Genomic DNA, 6,112 nt, shown 5'->3' on the forward strand with positions numbered 1-6,112 from the left:
TCCCTTCACTCAGTGCCGCAGCCTGCGCTTCCAACCACTGTGCTACCAACCACTGCGCTCCCATCTCTCAGTGCCGCAGCCTGCGCTTCCAACCACTGCGCTCCCTTCTGTCAGTGCCGCAGCCTGCGCTTCCAACCACTGTGCTACCAACCACTGCGCTCCCATCTCTCAGTGCCGCAGCCTGCGCTTCCAACCACTGCGCTCCCTTCTGTCAGTGCCGCAGCCTGCGCTACCAACCACTGCGCTCCCATCTGTCAGTGCCGCAGCCTGCGCTTCCAACCACTGTGCTACCAACCACTGCGCTCCCATCTCTCAGTGCCGCAGCCTGCGCTTCCAACCACTGCGCTCCCTTCTGTCAGTGCCACAGCCTGCGCTTCCAACCACTGCGCTCCCATCTCTCAGTGCCGCAGCCTGCGCTTCCAACCACTGCGCTCCCTTCTGTCAGTGCCGCAGCCTGCGCTTCCAACCACTGCGCTCCCTTCTGTCAGTGCCGCAGCCTGCGCTTCCAACCACTGTGCTACCAACCACTGCGCTCCCATCTCTCAGTGCCGCAGCCTGCGCTTCCAACCACTGCGCTCCCTTCTGTCAGTGCCGCAGCCTGCGCTTCCAACCACTGCGCTCCCTTCTGTCAGTGCCGCAGCCTGTGCTTCCAACCACTGCGCTCCCTTCTGTCAGTGCCGCAGCCTGCGCTACCAACCACTGCGCTCCCATCTGTCAGTGCCACAGCCTGCGCTTCCAACCACTGCGCTCCCATCTCTCAGTGCCGCAGCCTGCGCTTCCAACCACTGTGCTACCAACCACTGCGCTCCCATCTCTCAGTGCCGCAGCCTGCGCTTCCAACCACTGCGCTCCCTTCTGTCAGTGCCGCAGCCTGCGCTTCCAACCACTGCGCTCCCTTCTGTCAGTGCCGCAGCCTGTGCTTCCAACCACTGCGCTCCCTTCTGTCAGTGCCGCAGCCTGCGCTACCAACCACTGCGCTCCCATCTGTCAGTGCCACAGCCTGCGCTTCCAACCACTGCGCTCCCATCTCTCAGTGCCACAGCCTGCGCTTCCAACCACTGCGCTCCCATCTGTCAGTGCCGCAGCCTGCGCTTCCAACCACTGCGCTTCCAACCACTGCGCTCCCATCTCTCAGTGCCGCAGCCTGCGCTTCCAACCACTGCGCTCCCATCTGTCAGTGCCGCAGCCTGCGCTTCCAACCACTGCGCTTCCAACCACTGCGCTCCCATCTCTCAGTGCCGCAGCCTGCGCTTCCAACACTCAGTGCCGCAGCCTGTGCTCCTATCACTGCGCTTCCCATCACACCGCGCCTCTGTAGCAGATGTTGGCTGTATTGTTTATGTTACATTTTAAAGTAAGATTATCATTTATTTAGTTATTATAATAATAATAATAATAATAATAATAATCATCATCGTTGCTGCTGCTGTTCCTGAGTCGCCCTCCCTGCCCCCCGCCCATTTGTAGCGCCCATTCCGGACATCTCACCCCTACTTTCATGTTAGAACATTTTAGTGTAATTCTAAGTGAATGTCGGTAACTACAGTATTTTTTATGCTTAGTAAATCTCCCTGGGATGGGAGAGACTCTGCTCTGGGATGGGAGAGACTCTGCGCTGGGATGGGAGAGACTCTGCGCTGGGATGGGAGAGACTCTGCGCTGGGATGAGAGAGACTGTGCGCTGGGATGAGAGAGACTCTGCGCTGGTATGAGAGAGACTCTGCGCTGGGATGGGAGAGACTCTGCGCTGGTATGAGAGAGACTCTGCGCTGGGATGGGAGAGACTCTGCGCTGGGATGGGAGAGACTCTGCGCTGGGATGAGAGAGACTGTGCGCTGGGATGAGAGAGACTCTGCGCTGGTATGAGAGAGACTCTGCGCTGGGATGGGAGAGACTCTGCGCTGGTATGAGAGAGACTCTGCGCTGGGATGGGAGAGACTCTGCGCTGGGATGGGAGAGACTCTGCGCTGGGATGAGAGAGACTGTGCGCTGGGATGAGAGAGACTCTGCGCTGGTATGAGAGAGACTCTGCGCTGGGATGGGAGAGACTCTGCGCTGGTATGAGAGAGACTCTGCGCTGGGATGGGAGAGACTGCGCTGGGATGGGAGAGACTGCGCTGGGATGAGAGAGACTCTGCGCTGGGATGGGAGAGACTCTGCTCTGGGATGGGAGAGACTCTGCGCTGGGATGGGAGAGACTCTGCGCTGGGATGAGAGAGACTGTGCACTGGGATGAGAGAGACTGTGCGCTGGGATGAGAGAGACTCTGCGCTGGTATGAGAGAGACTCTGCGCTGGGATGGGAGAGACTGCGCTGGGATGAGAGAGACTCTGCGCTGGGATGAGAGAGACTCTGCGCTGGGATGGGAGAGACTCTGCGCTGGGATGAGAGAGACTCTGCGCTGGGATGAGAGAGACTCTGCGCTGGGATGGGAGAGACTCTGCGCTGGGATGGGAGAGACTCTGCGCTGGGATGGGAGAGACTCTGCGCTGGGATGGGAGAGACTCTGCGCTGGGATGGGAGAGACTCTGCGCTGGGATGAGAGAGACTGTGCGCTGGGATGAGAGAGACTCTGCGCTGGTATGAGAGAGACTCTGCGCTGGGATGGGAGAGACTCTGCGCTGGTATGAGAGAGACTCTGCGCTGGGATGGGAGAGACTGCGCTGGGATGGGAGAGACTGCGCTGGGATGAGAGAGACTCTGCGCTGGGATGGGAGAGACTCTGCTCTGGGATGGGAGAGACTCTGCGCTGGGATGGGAGAGACTCTGCGCTGGGATGAGAGAGACTGTGCACTGGGATGAGAGAGACTGTGCGCTGGGATGAGAGAGACTCTGCGCTGGTATGAGAGAGACTCTGCGCTGGGATGGGAGAGACTGCGCTGGGATGAGAGAGACTCTGCGCTGGGATGAGAGAGACTCTGCGCTGGGATGGGAGAGACTCTGCGCTGGGATGAGAGAGACTCTGCGCTGGGATGAGAGAGACTCTGCGCTGGGATGGGAGAGACTCTGCGCTGGGATGGGAGAGACTCTGCGCTGGGATGAGAGAGACTGTGCGCTGGGATGAGAGAGACTCTGCGCTGGTATGAGAGAGACTCTGCGCTGGGATGGGAGAGACTCTGCGCTGGTATGAGAGAGACTCTGCGCTGGGATGGGAGAGACTCTGCGCTGGGATGGGAGAGACTCTGCGCTGGGATGAGAGAGACTGTGCGCTGGGATGAGAGAGACTCTGCGCTGGTATGAGAGAGACTCTGCGCTGGGATGGGAGAGACTCTGCGCTGGTATGAGAGAGACTCTGCGCTGGGATGGGAGAGACTCTGCGCTGGGATGGGAGAGACTCTGCGCTGGGATGAGAGAGACTGTGCGCTGGGATGAGAGAGACTCTGCGCTGGTATGAGAGAGACTCTGCGCTGGGATGGGAGAGACTCTGCGCTGGTATGAGAGAGACTCTGCGCTGGGATGGGAGAGACTGCGCTGGGATGGGAGAGACTGCGCTGGGATGAGAGAGACTCTGCGCTGGGATGGGAGAGACTCTGCTCTGGGATGGGAGAGACTCTGCGCTGGGATGGGAGAGACTCTGCGCTGGGATGAGAGAGACTGTGCACTGGGATGAGAGAGACTGTGCGCTGGGATGAGAGAGACTCTGCGCTGGTATGAGAGAGACTCTGCGCTGGGATGGGAGAGACTGCGCTGGGATGAGAGAGACTCTGCGCTGGGATGAGAGAGACTCTGCGCTGGGATGGGAGAGACTCTGCGCTGGGATGAGAGAGACTCTGCGCTGGGATGAGAGAGACTCTGCGCTGGGATGGGAGAGACTCTGCGCTGGGATGGGAGAGACTCTGCGCTGGGATGGGAGAGACTCTGCGCTGGGATGGGAGAGACTCTGCGCTGGGATGGGAGAGACTCTGCGCTGGGATGAGAGAGACTGTGCGCTGGGATGAGAGAGACTCTGCGCTGGTATGAGAGAGACTCTGCGCTGGGATGGGAGAGACTCTGCGCTGGTATGAGAGAGACTCTGCGCTGGGATGGGAGAGACTGCGCTGGGATGGGAGAGACTGCGCTGGGATGAGAGAGACTCTGCGCTGGGATGGGAGAGACTCTGCTCTGGGATGGGAGAGACTCTGCGCTGGGATGGGAGAGACTCTGCGCTGGGATGAGAGAGACTGTGCACTGGGATGAGAGAGACTGTGCGCTGGGATGAGAGAGACTCTGCGCTGGTATGAGAGAGACTCTGCGCTGGGATGGGAGAGACTGCGCTGGGATGAGAGAGACTCTGCGCTGGGATGAGAGAGACTCTGCGCTGGGATGGGAGAGACTCTGCGCTGGGATGAGAGAGACTCTGCGCTGGGATGAGAGAGACTCTGCGCTGGGATGGGAGAGACTCTGCGCTGGGATGGGAGAGACTCTGCGCTGGGATGAGAGAGACTGTGCGCTGGGATGAGAGAGACTCTGCGCTGGTATGAGAGAGACTCTGCGCTGGGATGGGAGAGACTCTGCGCTGGTATGAGAGAGACTCTGCGCTGGGATGGGAGAGACTCTGCGCTGGGATGGGAGAGACTCTGCGCTGGGATGAGAGAGACTGTGCGCTGGGATGAGAGAGACTCTGCGCTGGTATGAGAGAGACTCTGCGCTGGGATGGGAGAGACTCTGCGCTGGTATGAGAGAGACTCTGCGCTGGGATGGGAGAGACTCTGCGCTGGGATGGGAGAGACTCTGCGCTGGGATGAGAGAGACTGTGCGCTGGGATGAGAGAGACTCTGCGCTGGTATGAGAGAGACTCTGCGCTGGGATGGGAGAGACTCTGCGCTGGTATGAGAGAGACTCTGCGCTGGGATGGGAGAGACTGCGCTGGGATGGGAGAGACTGCGCTGGGATGAGAGAGACTCTGCGCTGGGATGGGAGAGACTCTGCTCTGGGATGGGAGAGACTCTGCGCTGGGATGGGAGAGACTCTGCGCTGGGATGAGAGAGACTGTGCACTGGGATGAGAGAGACTGTGCGCTGGGATGAGAGAGACTCTGCGCTGGTATGAGAGAGACTCTGCGCTGGGATGGGAGAGACTGCGCTGGGATGAGAGAGACTCTGCGCTGGGATGAGAGAGACTCTGCGCTGGGATGGGAGAGACTCTGCGCTGGGATGAGAGAGACTCTGCGCTGGGATGAGAGAGACTCTGCGCTGGGATGGGAGAGACTCTGCGCTGGGATGGGAGAGACTCTGCGCTGGGATGGGAGAGACTCTGCGCTGGGATGGGAGAGACTCTGCGCTGGGATGGGAGAGACTCTGCGCTGGGATGAGAGAGACTGTGCGCTGGGATGAGAGAGACTCTGCGCTGGTATGAGAGAGACTCTGCGCTGGGATGGGAGAGACTCTGCGCTGGTATGAGAGAGACTCTGCGCTGGGATGGGAGAGACTGCGCTGGGATGGGAGAGACTGCGCTGGGATGAGAGAGACTCTGCGCTGGGATGGGAGAGACTCTGCTCTGGGATGGGAGAGACTCTGCGCTGGGATGGGAGAGACTCTGCGCTGGGATGAGAGAGACTGTGCACTGGGATGAGAGAGACTGTGCGCTGGGATGAGAGAGACTCTGCGCTGGTATGAGAGAGACTCTGCGCTGGGATGGGAGAGACTGCGCTGGGATGAGAGAGACTCTGCGCTGGGATGAGAGAGACTCTGCGCTGGGATGGGAGAGACTCTGCGCTGGGATGAGAGAGACTCTGCGCTGGGATGAGAGAGACTCTGCGCTGGGATGGGAGAGACTCTGCGCTGGGATGGGAGAGACTCTGCGCTGGGATGGGAGAGACTCTGCGCTGGGATGAGAGAGACTGTGCGCTGGGATGAGAGAGACTCTGCGCTGGTATGAGAGAGACTCTGCGCTGGGATGGGAGAGACTGCGCTGGGATGAGAGAGACTCTGCGCTGGGATGAGAGAGACTCTGCGCTGGGATGGGAGAGACTCTGCTCTGGGATGGGAGAGACTCTGCGCTGGGATGGGAGAGACTCTGCGCTGGGATGAGAGAGACTGTGCACTGGGATGAGAGAGACTGTGCGCTGGGATGAGAGAGACTCTGCGCTGGTATGAGAGAGACTCTGCGCTGGGATGGGAGAGACTGCGCTGGG

Source organism: Pseudophryne corroboree, chromosome 2, assembly GCF_028390025.1.
Source record: "Pseudophryne corroboree isolate aPseCor3 chromosome 2, aPseCor3.hap2, whole genome shotgun sequence".
Lineage (NCBI taxonomy): Eukaryota > Metazoa > Chordata > Amphibia > Anura > Myobatrachidae > Pseudophryne > Pseudophryne corroboree.